This window comes from Ailuropoda melanoleuca, chromosome 11, assembly GCF_002007445.2.
Source record: "Ailuropoda melanoleuca isolate Jingjing chromosome 11, ASM200744v2, whole genome shotgun sequence".
Taxonomy (NCBI): domain Eukaryota; kingdom Metazoa; phylum Chordata; class Mammalia; order Carnivora; family Ursidae; genus Ailuropoda; species Ailuropoda melanoleuca.
The window spans coordinates 63,592,443-63,610,956 of record NC_048228.1 but is presented as its reverse complement, the minus strand read 5'-3'; positions in this window follow the sequence as shown (position 1 = coordinate 63,610,956).

The following is an 18,514-nucleotide window of genomic DNA, read 5'->3' as shown; positions in this document are numbered from 1 at the left end:
GAACATTACCATCATGTGTTTGCCAGATGTTGGTCCATGCAGAAGATAAATAACACAGGTTTTTTGTCCCAATATTTTATACTATTTTTAACTGAAAATATTTATTCAATGTATAGAATGATTTTCTCCTATTAGGAATTATATAATCTATAATTAATGATTAAATATTAACATGGATTAAAAAGATATTGAGAATTAAAATTATCACGAACATATCTCAAGTACTAGCTTGATCACATTGGTAAAAATAGGCAAATTTGCAGTACTAACTTGATCAGAAAAGGCCTTTTTACTGCCTCTCAAGAGATGTTTATCATTAAGTTGCACATCATATGTTATCTACTCTTTCTCTTGTCTTTTTAATGTCATAATTGTGATATAATACACAGTTCTAGTAATGGGAATAAAAATATATCATGCAGAAAGTAGCAGGATAAGACTCTGAGTTTTGCACATTATCTTGCCAACATTTATATGGAAGATTTTCTCCATAGGCCTTGAGTTTACATGGTAGATTTTCTAACTCAAAACAGAGTATAACACAGAATGCATATTAGAAAACTTCAAGGCACTTCTTTTCATCTGACAAGTATATGTTGTTAGGTCTCCCCATTGACCTCATTATCGCTTTCTTTTGTGTTAACAACAGGTCTTATGTAGCAATAGGAGAAAATAGCCAAAGTTTCCTGACCCCTCTTCTGAAGCTAATCAGCGAATTCCGTAAGCAAGCAAGATCATTTCAGTTGCCTCCTGATATCTTTGGTGAGGCATCTGCTGTTCAGTTAAGTCTAGATAGCTGCCCCTGTATTATTTCTTCCTCGGTTCTTTAAAGCCATCATTATTGTCATCTTTGTGTTTATATAAAGCTCTTTTTTACACACTGGAAAGACTGAACATGACCTCAGAATTTTATTCTATTAGAGGAAAAGAACCTTCAGGGAAAGCAATGATTCTGGCACCCCACGAATCAGTAAAATTTGAGGATTCATTTACAGAATATCTGTCATTCTGTCAGCTCTTTCAGGCCTTGAACTGGAAGAACCTGTTATCTCAGTGCTCCATAAAATCACTGATTGGAGTACAGTGAAGAATTGTGACAGGGAGGGAAAGAGTGACTGAAAAATAATAGAAATCTGAGAAAACACAGTGAAAAAGGAAAGGGGAGAGGAGTGAAAAGGAACTCAGGGAAGGAGTGCAAAAAAAAAAACAAAACCAAAGACAACTCTGAGCCCAAAAGCAAGGACACACAAAGATGTCCATCCACACAAAAATGCATGTCTGGTAGAATTAATGGTGATTTTTTAAAAACTATCTTGCAACCTTGTTTCAGACAAAGTATTCTTAAGAAGTTCATTTCCCAACCCCTATAATTACTTATTCTGAGGCAAATAGTACTCCCTTGAAGAAATCTTTTTTCCTATACAAATTCAGAAAATGTCAAGAGATAAAGTTGGAGATAATCATACTGATATGATTTCAATACAATATAGGCTATATCATTTAGTGTTCAAGGCATAAAACAGAAACCACTCTAAGGAAAACATAATTTACTATTAGAATTGGGTGCTTCCACAGTTGTCCAAAGGGCTACAGGAGCCAGTACTAGGCTGGGACTCAGAGTTATTCCAGAAGAGCCCAGAACTAGCCCACTCTCAAGCGAGGCTGTTCCAGGGTATGCCATAAAGGCTTTTCCACTACTGGAGGAGCCTTGGTACAGAAAACTGAAATGACACACACAGTTGTAACCCATGGAGTAAACAGTAAGATCAAGAGGCTACAATTTTTCTGGAAAGCTAAAGCATGAGCAATGGATCCATGACCTTCCTAAGGAAAAGTGGTAGCCAGAGTTGAGGAAGAATGCCTTTCTTGGTTTTGACTTCCAAATGTTTTGGAAGCACATTTAATGGGTGAAAAGTAACTTACATCTAAAAACCTAGCTACAAAGGAGTTTTAAAAATGTTGTTTTTAAGCATTATAAAATCTCCAAATGGAAGTAGATAAAATAAGTTGAGAGAGCCAATCATGAATATCTTAACATATGAGGATAATCTTATATTATCAATAGAACTTGACTATCCCAAGCATTGCCTACATATGGTACAGTAAATATGCATAGTTTTTTGGAAGAATTAGATGTGCTTCTTTTTACACTTGATATTTGCCTGTAGGCACTGAGTTATAGAAGCTACAGAGTATCATGTAATTTCTGTTCTAGGAATTTTATTTTGACCATTCCATGATAATATTATGGGGCTCAGAAAATATCTCAGTTTGTGTTAATTTAAATACAATACCTGAAAAATTTTAGGTAAATATGAAAACAGTGGTTTTCAAATTTGGTGATTTTGGTAATTAATATATTTCAAGTCAACTATGAAAAACGCTAAATAACAAGGATGATTTGAAAATATTGAATGAATGTTGCATCTTTCCCACACTGCCTTAACTTTACCACTCAGGATACATGACATTTTAATACAAATTACGTTACATAGATGCCTGTTGGCATGGAGAATTCACTAGCAAAACTTTATGAAAATTAACAACTCTCAATGAACAGTAAGATATGGGTCCTCCATAGATTTGGCATTCTCAATTCTATTCTTTCCTTCACAGTGGAAAATACAAAGCAACACTTTATTCATTTTAAATTCTACTGAAATAATCCCCCCAAAAGGTGGTATTTTCTTCATAGAAATTTACGTCATCACCATTATTGTTTAGATCCTCAAAATCTCTCATCTAGAAACTACAATGAATTTTTGACTTATTTTTGATCTCTCTGATTTCTCTCCTTATTCTCACAAATATATCCTAAAACATAATTGTAGTTCTTTCACTTCTGTGTTCAGCTTTTTACTATGTTTAATGGTTCCCCATGTGTACCTCCATTTCTTTAGCCTAAATTTATTAGTTTATCACTAAAAGTCTCCCTTGGCACCACAACTCTCCCACCTTTCCATTATCCTAATCATTTTATAGCATTTGCAAAGTTCAAGCGTTACGTTGCCACCAACATCATTTCTGATTTTTCCCCACATTCTTCCACCGACACGTTTCTCATGCTGCCCATTTAACTGCAATGTCTTTTCTTCTCCATCTCCCACTATAGACTGTGTTCATCCTCCACAAATCAGCTCAAATGTTACTTACCTCCTTTAGGTTTCTTTCCCCATCATCCTGACCAAAAATGATTTTATTTCCTCTGAAATTTTAAAGACAAGCATATCTCAGGTCTTTTATGGCATGAGACAATCTCTCTTGTTTCATATTTATTTTTTGTCCTCTTCTATGCTACAAGCTGATGAGGAGAGACATTGTCTATGTTTATGCACCCACAGTGCTCACAGAAGGACATATGCTGAGTAGACAGTAAGTTACTACTCCCACAGTGCTCACAGAAGGACATATGCTGAGTAGACAGTAAGTTACTACTAATTGAACACATACATTCATGAATCATGCTGGAGAATGAAACCATTTTTATTTATTGAAAACATGAAAACAATTTCATACCCAGTCTTCTTTCTACTTTTTCCTTCCCCTGACATCCTACAGAAAGTAGCTTGAAGCAGTTTTGCAATTTTCTAACTAAGAAATAATTCATACATAGGATTTTTCTTATTACTTCACATAGCCCACTTGGTAGAATTCTGAGCTTTCATTATGAATCAGAGTTCAAAGTTTTCAGATTTATGGGGGAAATGGCATTGGGGATTATATGACAAAATCAATGCACAGCCAGCCTTTAAAATAGCGTTCTATAAACTATATAATTGTACATTTGTGCTAATTCATTCCATCTTCTTTTTCTTAGAAATACTTAAAATAGGTTCCTATTTTTCATATTACAAGATTTATCACATTAATTTTTAAGACATAAGATACCTCCTATGAAAGCTTAAAACATAAATAAATAAAAACAGAGACCTTCCCATTTCAATTCAGAAACACTGACGAAAAGTAATATAAACCCCCAATACTTACACACACACAAGCACAAATGATTATTTATACAATTACTTGAAACATTGGATTTCAGATAATAATATCAAAGTGTACACAATAACCTACATGTATAATTAAAGTGTTTTTAAAATTGTATTGTATGATATGGAAATTTGAATATATAGCTTTGGGAGGGAGTCAGATTTATTTTATTGTCATTCACCCAGAATGTTGAAAGTCAGTTTGCAAAGAAGAATACTGAACTCAAATATAATGTGATTTAAAAGCCAAGGAAAAGAAAACACTGTAAGTTGTCTTGATTGGATGCTTATTTAGGTATTAGGCTAAGACTTAGAAGCTGAACATTATATGCAGGACAACACTGTAAATGGGAAGTTTTGGAGCCTTTTTTTTTTTTAAAGTTAGGCATAATCTTATTACTTACATATTACTTATTACTTACTGAATGTTAAATCAAATTCTTCTCTTTTAAGCTGCTTCCTGAAGGTACTCTCCCCCTCACTGACCCTTAAGACCACATATACACAGTCATTATTCTCACCATTATGACCCAAATAGCTTCTTAACGTGCCTTCAGCACAGCCCCCTGCTAACCCTTTCTCCCACAGTGCATTATAAGCGATCATTTAAAATTCCAAATGTGATAGATAGTTCCTTGTTTCCAATGTTTTAATAAATGTCCATTTTCATCAAAATGAACTCCAAAATCATCCTGGAATACAAAGCCTTTCATGACGTCAGTCATACTACATTATTCAGCCTCAATTTTTACCATTCTTTGATTTTGTTTGAGCAGTTCAAAAGTATGCATCCCACCTGATCCCAAAGAGCTTTTTGACTATTTTATTCTCTAAAGAGTTAGAAAACAGCTAGACACTTAGCCAAAAAGAATTAGTTACTAACAAGTGATCTTTCTCTTAGGGAGTTCATTAACTTATTTTAACTTAACGACAGGTTTAAAAAAAACAACCACCACCTTAATACGCCATGTTGGGACAGGCATAGTAAAAAAAAAAAAATGAAAATTCAATAGGTCAATTATTTTACAAATATATATTAAGGACATATGATATCAAGCGCAAACCCTAAAGGATTTAGGATTCTAAGACCAAAGAAACAGTCCTTAAGAAACCGCATCTCTAAGAAGGACAGAGAAGTTGGACTTCGTGGTCAGATAGCAAAGGTAGCGCATCCAGTTGGTCGTTCCTGTGGAGACTCGGGATTTCTTTCTTTCACAGCTTTAGCAATGATTTTCTTGTCTAGTTTATTTCTTTGCTTCATATCACTTTGCTTTGTTGTTGAATGTGGGTTAGTGATATTGAGAGAAACTAAGGTATTTTCAGTGAAAGCAAAGGTGGTCTTCTCAGCCCTTGTGGGGGTCAGAATGAGTATGAAAAGGATGGTGGTTCTAGAGTTCAACGGGAAGGCAGAAGGCAGGTAAGTGAAGACTCAAAACAGATCCAAAAGTAGCTGTTAAGAGTAAGGTGACAAGAGAGAAAGAGACTGTGGCACAAATTGAACTAGGAGTAGAATTCAAAAACAAGGCAGAAAAGAAACAGAGAAACTCCTCAAATATACTGCGGGGAGGAGTCTTTCAAAGTAGAGTGTAAGTCAACCCTGAGCTCTCCTTGAAAAAAGCTCTCTGAGAAAACAAACAAAGCTGTCTTCCTGAATTCCTGATCTCACACAGAATTACCTGAAAAAAATTTCAGGCACGGCTAGGCTATTTTGAGTATTCAAAATATCTAAAGTAGGTCACTTTGAAATAATTCTTTATAAATGTCCTTCTAGTTCATTCAGAAATCACTATGATGAAAATATTATAATAATCATTGGTAACGGAATGTCGGTTGTTCAGAAGAGATAATTTTTACCTTCCTGTGTGCCTGACCATATAAACAAACTCTCTATATGGAAGAGAGGAGGCAGGGAATCCAAGAAAAGCGATACTCCATTTGCTGACTTCTGAGNCCAAAAGTAGCTGTTAAGAGTAAGGTGACAAGAGAGAAAGAGACTGTGGCACAAATTGAACTAGGAGTAGAATTCAAAAACAAGGCAGAAAAGAAACAGAGAAACTCCTGCGGGGAGGAGTCTTTCAAAGTAGAGTGTAAGTCAACCCTGAGCTCTCCTTGAAAAAAGCTCTCTGAGAAAACAAACAAAGCTCTCTTCCTGAATTCCTGATCTCACACAGAATTACCTGAAAAAAATTTCAGGCACGGCTAGGCTATTTTGAGTATTCAAAATATCTAAAGTAGGTCACTTTGAAATAATTCTTTATAAATGTCCTTCTAGTTCATTCAGAAATCACCATGATGAAAATATTATAATAATCATTGGTAACGGAATGTCGGTTGTTCAGAAGAGATAATTTTTACCTTCCTGTGTGCCTGACCATATAAACAAACTCTCTATATGGAAGAGAGGAGGCAGGGAATCCAAGAAAAGCGATACTCCATTTGCTGACTTCTGAGCTGTGTTGCTTATAGTTTGCAAGTTCATGTAATTTCCTAGGTGGAATTTCACAGTTAATAGAATGATGAGGAAAGCAGATGGCATAATCATTTATTTAAAAAAATCAGCCACCTTCTCAAATATATGATAGCTCTTACTTCATTCTTTGGGATTTACATTTTAAATGATTAAGGATCCAGTAAGACAGCATGAAACCTCATTAACAAAGATATATCTTCAGGCCTCTACCTGAAGGGAAAAGTGGTGATTTTTCCACCTCATAGCCCTCAGTTTAAATACCTGCTGATTTGTTTTATCTCTACTTACTTCAAAGTATTTCAGCCACATTAATGCAGCTTTTAACTATAGAAACCGACAGAATACAAAATCAAGCTTTTAGCTATATCCTAAAATAAACAAACCAGAAAAATTTTCACTTATGAAGCTTCTACTTTCTGTGACATTGTGTAATATATTAGTGGTTGACTAAAGGCTTCTCTTGATACAAAGGTAAGAGGGGATAGACAAACTCTGTGATTTTGCAGTTCATCATGAAAACGAACATAGCAGATTTGCTTTGAAACAGATGTGGTGTGTTTAGCTGCTGCTTTGAAGTAAGATGCTGGCAGCAATGCGGGGCGGTAGAGATCATATATTCTCACAGTGCGTATAGCAAAGGTGGTCTAATAATTAAGGTTTAATCAGAGCATGCTCCTGCTGCTTTCACAATCACTGTTGAAGGTAATAATAGCATTATAGATTAGATAGCAAATTGCAACAAAGTTAGGCAACTGCATCATAAAAAACAATATTGATGTGTAAAAGAATTAGGTAAACTTAGTCAATGAAGCATAACATCTCATTCATATTAACCTCCAGCAGGGCTCTCACAGTCCCAGGCATTGATCCAATCATTTGCTTGCCTAAGTATTTTCTACCTTCTGTGCAGTTGCTTACCTCTTTTCTGTAACACCCACTCTTCTTTAGAAATGCTTTGTGTTCTCTCTTTTACCAGGTAGGCCCTGAGAAAAAGAAGTGGGAGGGTCTTTTCAGCAAAGGACTACATTGAAGTAGTTAACGTTGCAGAATCCAGAAAAGCATCCAGAATCCCTGGTCTATGTTTTCCCCTGACTCAGCCCTAGAAGGGTTCATTTGAGCACGGTGATCCTAGTGACTTTAGAGTCCCATGGGATGTCCTTGGTGCATAAGCCCCTTAGGTGGTAGTTAGATTAAAGAATAATGTTGGGGTGTGTGTGTGTGTGTGTGTGTGTGTGTGTGTGTGTGGTTTTCTTTGGATGTTACTTTTTATCCCGATGTGGATTATCTCCCAATCAACATTTTTCAATCCAACTTCCATGAGAAACAGTAGATGTTTTATAAACAACAGTAAACATTTAAGCCAGTGAAAATAAGAGTCATTCTCAGAATGGAGAAGGAGTGTTTGGTCTGGGCGAATTTGAGAAAATGAGAGCTGAGGATTTGAGTGGTGTCTATAGATTCTACTGAGAAGGAAAAGTTTTCCATCCTGAACCCTGTAAAAATGTAAAGAATTATTACCATGTCTCTCAATAATCTACACATTAGATGATAAATAGCCCTTGAGGAGATTCATGAAAATGGCAGAGAGTATAAGTCAAAGTTCAGTGAGAGATACATTGGCACCTAAGATAAAAGGCATACATTAGGAAACACAGAAACAGGTGCTTAAAATTTTCCTTAATATATAAATTTCCTTTTGTTTATCTGGGGTCAGGACCAACCACCCCCAAATGCTGGGGAAGATAAAAATGAGCCAGCTGTGTTATGTTAAAACATCAGGAATGATCTGCCATAAGTATTTTTAAAAATGTACTTTATCTGTTCCAAAATGAAATAACTGGCTGGCTATTTAGGTGAATCACCATCCTGAGTAAAATATAATTATTTTAATAAAAATGTTTTCCATATTTAATACAAGTTTGATGTAACATTGAAAATTTGAAACAACAGCATTGGATGATTAGAAGAAAACATTAATTAAAAGGAAAATATATGTTTAGGGTTTTGTTTTTTTTTTTAATCATGGAAATCAGTTCCACTACGTAAAACATCTATAAATCTGCTCTGTCACCAGTCCATCACAGGACTTTTTGTAGAAAAATGTCAGAATGAACAGAGATTCTCATATGTTGGCTTTATTTCTAGCACTCTCTCTTCATAGGAGGAAATATTGGAACAAAATAACCAACTAGGTTTTTGTCATTTACAAAAGATTTGAGATCCTCAAATTTCTCATCATACTAAATGAAAGTCAGTTTCTCCAGTTGAAATAAGGATGAGCAGATTGCATGTAACTTCCTTTCTAGTCAAAGTTTCTCTGTGCTTTGATCCATGGGTATGTATCTCTCACTTTCTTTTTCTCCATTCTCTCACTTTCCCTTTCGTTCTCTCTAGATCTCTCTATCCACAAGACAGACAGAATGAAAACCACCAACCCCCAATAATTACTTAAATAATTACCCGCCCTCGTAATTTTTCTCATAGTTGTTTTATCCACTAGATCTTTCACCTCCGGATATTAATGTTTGCTGGAGTCTAAGGGTACGTGATCTTTAAGGATTTTTAAAATAATAGTGCACAAAGACAAGATGGTTCGAGGTTGCTTCAAAGCCATAACTCAAAAAGTTTTTAGGTAATTAAAAAATGAGAACATATACCTGAATTAATGGGAGTTGAGGAAATTGCATAAGTAATTTTTAAAAATGTTGCCCGACTAATTCAGATATATGAAACAAAAGTGTTTTCCTTAAACAGGAAAAATGTTTGTTTGGGTTTTTTTCACTTCAACTTATTAAGCTCATGTTTTTTTTTGTTTTTTTTGTTTTTTTTATACTTTCTCACTGCTTTACTCATGAAATAGAGAATTTCTTAGGGGGAAAAGCAAGAAGTAGCATACATTTAGTACAGGAAAAATATTAATTGCTTGAAAATGCAAAGTGAGGAAACAAATCAATTGTGAGTAAACAGCACGGAATGAAACCTCTTGACCTTGTCAGACGCTTTATGGGAGAGACCCTTCAATCAGAAATGTGCTGATGCTAAATTATCACAGGATTTGATCTATCCTCTAATAATTGAAAACTCCCACTCCTGGAAGAGAACCAGATTTCTGAACAGCCACTAATTTTTCAAAGTGGAAATTTAGTGCTAAGGAGATTGTGCATTTATCCACTAAGATTTGTATTTGTATTTTATGGCCCATCACATTCAGTATTAGACTCTGATTGTGAATAGCCACATTGTGTTTTGAGATTCACTATTCTGTGATATGCTATTGCAATTCTTTAAAAAGCCATATATAGTTTAACGTATTACGTTTAGTGTCATTCTTTTAAATATCATAGTGTGTGAAAAATTAAACCATAAACAGAGATAAATGCCATTAGCTGCAACACCAGTGTTGAATCTTACTTGCCTACATCCTGCCTATAAAGAAGATGCTAACTTTGAATTCATCAGGTGTTTTTGTATGGGGATACAAAGAGGAGACTAGCATTTTTATTCAAATGTTCCACTTAACTTTTTATATGTGCAATATGCTGTGTGTCACTTTATCATTAAATAATCTCTCATTCTAACATTTCTGAATAGTAAAATCACCTAAAACAAATTTCAGATTGATGGTTCATGTGACTATGTAACGAAATGACCCCAGATGAGCTTGCTGGGTATTAAAAATTGCTATCCTAGAGATTTCTAAGAAATGTAAAATAATTTTTATTTGAAGCTCTAATCCCTATGATGCTTCATTAATAGCCCTTTTCTACTCAGGTATGTATAACAACTCTAAGAGGAAAATAAGAGAATGCATATCAAAGATGAAACCAGTTTAGAGAAATAAAAAAATAAAACATATATAATGCTAATGCTCAACCTGGAATTAAAAGCAGAATCTGAACAGTATGATTTCCTATTAGTTGAAACACAAAAAGGAAGTTTTAAGAAGTAAGCATGTCTATGTATAAAAATTTAATTAACTGGAACACTTGATATTCATTCAATGGACTAATTTGAGCACTTACCGAGCACTAGGATTGTGCAAGATGTTAAAACCTCAATGATGAACACGCCAAAGTATCTGCCCTCAAGAAACTTAGTGTGGGAGGCAGAGAAGCCTGGTAAACGCAGCAATTGCCATCCATGCCAAAGGGCTACGAATAAGTGTAGAGGCTTCAGTCTGGGCTGTGGGAAATGGTTAGAGTTGACTCTCAAGAAGTGAGGTTCTCACTAACACTTGAAAAACCCTAAAAATTTTAAGCTGGAAGTGACATGACCTTATCTTCTCTTTACATAGACAAAGAACTTCAAAGGAAAGGCTTAAAAAAAATGGTGGTAACACTTTGGGTCATATGGTGGCTTAAAAAAGTAATATGTAGAACAATCCTTTGGACCCATGAAAAGAAAATTAAAATGCTTTGGAAGCCGTTTCCAAACTAATAGTAGTGGCGGAAGTGTGTAAACAGTCAGGGAAGGCTGTGCTGTTTTGTTCAAAGTAAATGAGGCGTCCTTGGTGCAACAATGTCTCCTGGTGTCTTCCCTACCAAATTCTATGTATTTTCTTCATCTGAAACTATTCAGACAAATACCTGTAATTTCAGTTCAGTGTATACCTCCACACAACCTGCTGCTTTCTTAGCTGATCATGTGTTAGGGTGCCAACTTCTGAGGAGAGGAAAGGGCAGTTTTGGGGTAGAGACAAACCTGGACTTGAATGATGTATTTGGGGGATGATTTCTCAAAATTCCCTTTTTCATCCTCTTGAGAAACTTAAAAAATAGGGATAATATTAATTCACAGGATTTTGAGAGGATTAAATTAGGAAACATATACTCTGGAACACAGGCTAAGCCAGATATATTTTTGTTTCTTTTTCTTTTTTTTTTTCTTTATATTTGATAAGAATCTGATTGGACTAATTAAACCTTTTTTTTTTAAATTTCACCTGTTTATTCAGACAACTCATTTGAAGTGAGTTGAACAGCTCATTGAAATAGAATAAAACAGTCCTCTTTCACTAACTAGACCTGTAAGCTACTGTAAATCCCTTTAGTTCTTTGAAATTGAGTATACTTATTTGGGAAAGAGGCACATTGAATCTGATGGTCCCTGGAATCCTTTCTTGTTACAAGAAGAATTCTTTTATAAAATGGTATGATAATTAATAGCATATTAAACACCAGAAAACCAATGGATGAAAAAAGCGAGTATTTATAATAATGCAAAAACCCCTCCACAGTCTAGAATTATCTATGAAAGTATCTCAGTATCTGAGTCGTAGACTAAGACATATAGTAACTCAGATAGAAATATGTATTTTCAAAGTTAACATACCACAAATGATTTTTCTTACCTGATTTTAATACTACAAAAAATTTTTTTAACGATTTTATTTATTTATTTGAGAGAGAAAGCGAGAGAGCAAGCAAGAGAGCAAAAGCAGAGGGCGAAGCAGAGGGAGAGGGAGATTTAGGCTCCAGGGACCCCGATATGGGGTTCAATCCCAGGACCCCGGGATCATGACCTGAGCCGAAGGCAGATGCTTAACCAACTGAGCCACCCAGGTGCCCCCCCCAAAAAATTCTTAATCTAATAATAAGGTAGGGTTATAATTGCCAGATAAAATACAAGATGTCCAGTTAAATTTGAAGTTTAGATAAATAACATTTTAAAAGTATAATACATATAATATTTGGTACATATTTATACCAAGAAGAATTTTATAATTTATTTATTTATTTTTATAATTATTTCATTTTATCTGAATGCAGATTTAATTGTACATCCTGTATTGCTTTACTTAAATATAGCAACACTAATAGAGTTTACCAAATAAGTTATCTGTATTTAATAATATGTTAAAGGTTAAAGCTTTCTTTAACCTGTGAATTAATTAAGAAAGAGTAACTCTGACCAGGTAATTCATTCCTCATTCATTCATTCATTCATTATGTCAGAGAACCTCAGATGTCAAGTCCTATACAAGGCATGGAGCAGTCAATCTTTAATAAATACAAGGGCATATCTTCATGAACTTCATAGAGATACATGTCGTAGAGATAAATACCACAAATAAAAAATGATTTTCAGTGAATTTTGATGTGCTTCCAGTTACCCTTTACTAAGAAACTAGTGCTAACTCTTAATCCTTATAAATAAGATAAAACAGTGTGATTGCCTAAAATTCTGATTAGCTTTATTATGAAATATACACTAGACTAATGTAACACATTAAAAATAATTAACTAACCAAAATCACAACATCCAAAATCCCTGGGCATTTTAGGAACAGGTTCATCTAGCAGTTAATGGTCACAGCACTGTCCCACTTCTGTTTTGATCTCACTATGCTCTGATCCTACCAGACTCCAGGACGTTTATGTCTCACAGCCTTCACTGTTGACCACAGATTGTTCCTGATTGTTCCTGATCATTACTTACTAAGAACCACTGTAGAATGAAAGAAGAAAATAAATAAAAGCCCTGACTCTGTCACTGCAGCACCTTCCTGCTTTATACGTCTATGGAGGGCACATTCTCTCTGTGTAAGAGCCCTCTTCTATGAGCTGTGGCTATGGGAAAGGGTTCATAACCTCTTTGGCAGAAATAGTCACTTCTTAATTGGAACATACTCTGGAAATGAAGTGAGCCCTTCCATAGTGGTAGGACTTTTCTTGTGAAACACTTACCTCTCACTACTTCTCTCTCCCATATCACTGTCCTCGAACCCACCAGAAAAGGTAAGTCATGATATTTAATACCTTTATGTCCAATGTCACAAGCTTAAACCATACCTATCATTAAACACTTCCAAAATGATTTCTAAATGGTATATATGTTATTAACCTTGACTATCCCCATTAGATGAATAATTAATGCTATTAATTCATACTAAAGGACATGTCTCAAATTAAAACAACTAGAATATACATGCTTATGTGTTTAAGAGGGGGAAAGGCCACAAATAATGAATCATGGGACACTACATCAAAAACTAAGGATGTACTATATGGTGACTAATGTAACATGCTAAAAAATTATTATTAAAAAGAGGGTAAAAGACCATTATTTCATCAACTTGCAAACCATTTGAAAAAATATGGTAATAAATAATAACCAAATGTATATTTTTCTGCTCGTATACTGACTGAGGTGTTGTAGTAAAAACAGAAAATGAAATCAGCTTGTAAGAAATGGATTTAGCCTATGACTCTAGAGAACTGTAAGACATTTAGAGAATTATTTAATTTCTTGGCTTCAGTTTTTCCATCTTTTAAGTAGAAAATGGGAATAGCAAGGAAAAGTGGAGGAGCAGTTTATTGTATATTCTAGATATTTCATCTAAGCCAAATTGTATGCATTACCTTTAGTGATGAAAGACCAGACTCATAAAAAGAAAATTTTCTTCTTCAGAATGTGTGTGTGTGTGTGTGTGTGTGTGTGTGTTTAATTCAACTCTAGCGTAATTCAAATGAATTCATTAAACATCTACTGAAGGCCAAATACATGTAAAGTATTGGTCTGGTATATTTGCGTTGCTGTAGTACACTTTTCTCATTATTAACAGAAAATAAAATGTATGCAATTCTCTTATTTAAGTGTTGGGAAGGCTATACTGTCGCCCCCCAGTTAGTAACGTTATTATAAAGGCACAGCCATAACAATAACCCCCCAAAGAATATTTCAGTGACAGAAGGATATAACCTAGATGATCTCTCTTTACAGAGGAATCCAAAAATTGTTAAGAGCTTCAACGCATCCACAGAAACACCCTCAAATGAGTTGGAGACCTTGCCATCTTATTAACCTTATCAGTTCTGCAAAATTCAACTCCTGGAATATTTGTACAGACCATAATTTTCTTAAGCATTCCTGCTCATAGAGGAAGTAAAACACTAGAGATGATGGGGAGGTGTCTAACACTCTTGTGATTATGGAATTCAGTAAAAATGAGCTTAAATAGCAGATCATTTTCTGAGTCTTATGAGGATATGCAGTCTCAGTTTTTGTTCCTCTTTGCATCATTCCTTCACCTTGATTGTCTTTGGCTTCCTGTTTCTTATTTCTGGAGCCCTCAGATTCTCATGTCAATCGGTCACTCTTTTAACATATTTTGATTCTTTAGCTCCCACTTCTTGTCTGACCACCCTCTGTTAACCACCTGCTGCAATGAAATAAATACTGATTTCTGCCTTTACCTGTTGTAGATTCAAGCAATCGTAATATTTCACACTTGCTCTCCTTCCCAAGTATCCTTCCTCAACATCCCAAAATGATCAATCATTTCTGATATAGGTAATAAATGTGTCAACACTCTTTTTAAAGTGTTACATTTTCATTGCACTCACTGTGGTCAGAAGTAATTCCTCAGTATCCGGCATTGAAATTGCCTGTTTCAAAAGCCTCCACTTCTCTGCACACACATCTGGGGAAATAGAGATAATTGCTGCACGTATGCTGATCTTGTCCTTAGAGCTTTTCACACATCAAGAGCAAGGCCACTTTGTCCTCATTAGTGCAGCAAGCACCTGTCCACACATTGTGATTTTAAAAGCTGTGAGAAGATCTTAGTGCTTCTCCAACAATCTTTCCCCATCCCTGTAATTCCTTTAATTGGGAGAAAGCCTTTCGTATGAGAAAAAATTAATGGCTGATATGAGATCATTTCCTAAGAAAAGGATTCAAAAATTGAGATGAACTAGAAAACACAAGGATACTCAACAACATGAACCTGAAGAAAAGGAGGGATATAAATGTGAAGATGTTTCATAAAAAGGGAATTTTAATTGGAAAAAGTAAATTGAGAGCAGTGAAAAAATGATATGCTCTTCCATTTTTATGTTTTGCTTCCTGCATACCTCACTTTGCTCTATGCCTGACCATTGACTCCACTGCCAAAAAACTCCATTAACTCCTTTAACATAATTTAAATAAAGTTTCAAAGCCATTAGGGACCCATTGACTCTTTTGTTGTTAAACTGTAGATATTTGGCTATACTTGGAAACTTTTTTCACCAGAGATGACCTAAATCACTTTTCAGTTCCCTTCCAATGCCTAGAGTATATGAACTAGTCCAGACAATTTATACCAGCATTTGTAAGAGATCACAGTATGGTGTTATGCCATATGTCCTCAATTTGAAAGAATGTATCAAGTTCCACATCAAATTCCCATTGCACTGAGCTTTTATTTACCATGAATGTATATCGAATTATCAATTTCACAAAAGCATACTTAAGAGCAAAAATAATTTTATTTCATATAAGATAATGAATGTAAATATGTAATCAAGGCATGTATTTACCCAATATCAATTAACTGAATGTTACAAAACATTAGTTGATACGAATAAACATTCAGAATTGTATCAACAACATTTCCAGTTATATCTTTCAATAAAGACAGAGGCAAAGTGACTTCAGTGGAAGCTAATGAATCACAAAAGTAGATTAAAGAGTTGGAAACACATTGGATGACTTTGAACACCAAATGTCTAGGGCATATCTACTTCACTAAATGGACAACAGAACAAACGGTACATGTCTGATGAGAGCTGTAGTAAATTTGGAAGGCATTTCATTTGAAAACAAAAAGAAGTACTTTATCAAGACAGATAATATAAAATTTAATCATGGGTAAATTTCTCTTGACACTAGACAAATAGCCAAATTCTTTACAGTGTTTGAGGGCCAGAGCCTGCTGTGTTGTACTTATAAGTAACAGTGTTTCTAGCCAGGAACAGTAATCCTGGGGTATTATAGCAGAGATTTCACTGCCTTTCCTTAAAAAGTGTATTATATTTCCATGATGTATATATCTGATGATTCAGTGACAGATTCCATATTATGATGGTTATTTGAATGCTAAATGCACAGACACATTTTAAACATCCTCTAAGGCAACGTTTTTCTCTGTGTTTTAGCAGAATAAAGCAATAATATTGTTGTATCTTTTCAACTATTAGGCAACGTTTTTCTCTGTGTTTTAGCAGAATAAAGCAATAATATTGTCGTATCTTTTCAACTATTAGAAGAAAAATCTTACATATGTTAAGCTAAGCCTCAAGTGAGTTAGGCTTTAATCAAGCTGTTTTGATTTATGTGTGTTATTAATCTGGTTCAATTCAAATAACCATTTATTGAAGGCAGAATCAATGCAGACATTGTATAAGGTAGAGTTCTTGCAGTTAGTTTGAAATAAAGAGAGTAAGAACATTGCAGATGCTGAAAGTAAAAACTGAAAAGAATTGAGTGTTTGAGAAGCACTACTCAGCGCTGTGTTTCTGCACTGTCCCTTGAGGGGTCTCTGCACCCTGACCCACACCTTATGATTAGCCCCTGGCGGTAAATCTGGCTGGAATTACCCTCAATTGTCTGTCATCTTTTTCTGTTTGGGACTCTGCCTGATTCAACTCCCAAAACAGAAAACTGTTTTGAGGGCTTTTCCTCAGGATCCTATAAATTCCCCATTTCAGCACCACAAATCATGCCAGGAAAAAATTTCTGTAGATCAGAGTGCCCCAAATCCAATCAAAAAAGCTACTTGGGGGTAGGGAAGGAAAATATGGCTCATATTCAGGAATAAGAATGATGATATATCAATAAATTATCCTAATAAGTATATCTGAAGATAATAAATATTTTGATAAAATATCCATATAAATGTATAAGAGGTTATATCGGGGCTTTATAAACTATAAGTATTGTGTTAGTTTAGACACGACTTTCTTTAAAGGGAATAAAATGAATTATGCCCATGTCTTTGAGAGAGAAGGCTCTGAAATGATGAAAATTTGCTAATTTGTCTTCACTTTAATTAAACTGAAAATATCAATGATATATATCACGATTAAGGTTCCGTAAAAAATTTGTACATTGACATACTTCAATGCTAATTCTCACTGTAGCAAAAACAAACAGAAAAAGTAATTTTGTATGTAAAAGTATCTTTACTTAAATATGTGTAATCAAAAACAGAGTCACTGAACATGAAATCAATATTTTACATATAATAAAAATGAGGCTAATTAAGTTAACCTAGCTGTATAATGGTAGAACTTTAACAAACACTCTAGTTTCCTAACTCAGTTCTGTTCTTCCATATCACATAATTCCTCTTATGATGGTACCATTGCTAAACGCCTATATAATTTAACACATTTACGTTTAAGAAAAACACTGTTACTGTATCTTTTCCATGCAATGAACTCTTCTTTTATTTATTTATTTTTTGTACTCTATTATAACAAGAAACATAAACAGGTTAGTTGGACAACTGGCTATTGTTAAAATACAACTAATAAACATTTTACATATTCAGTTGGCTTTTAGATAGACCTTTGCTAGAAAAAATGTGTTCAAGCACAATTATTTTTATAAATACCTTTGGCAATTTTACATACATGATTTTAGTTTACTGAGCTACTTCCCTTTAAAAGACTTACATTTTTTTTTCTCCCCACTATTTTTTGCTGAGACAACCTTTTTATCTTGGCATCAAACACATTCCTTCTACTATCTTGATCTTGTATTTTCAATTTAATCTCCCACTCTACCCCCCCCAAAAAAAGCTAGAAATTTACTTCAACCTAGAATATGATTTTCACTTTTCCATCTTTACTCAACCTCTTTCTATCAGAGATATTATTTTGCCAACATTTTTGATGGTCAAAATAAAATTTTCCTTCAAGTTTAATTTTAATATTACTTCCACTAAGTATACTTTCTGATCCCCTCAGTTAAGAGTAACTTCCTCCTCTTTCTGTTCTTATAGTTCCTCTGCTGTAATATTTATATGCACTAATCTTTTCTTTGTACAGTAAATAATTGTGTATACCTGACCTAGTCTCCACACTATTGAAAATGTAAAGATCACAAAGATGAAAATAACTGTGTGCTTAACTGAGAATGAGTGGATGATAAAAAATGAAAATATAAGTTGGGAACCAAAAGCAGTGGGACTTGAATGTCAAATAAAGGCCATGGCCTCATGTGAGTAAACAGTAGAGAGATAAAAACTCTATTTCTCTTTATTTTTGAACCAGCAAAATATCTTTAA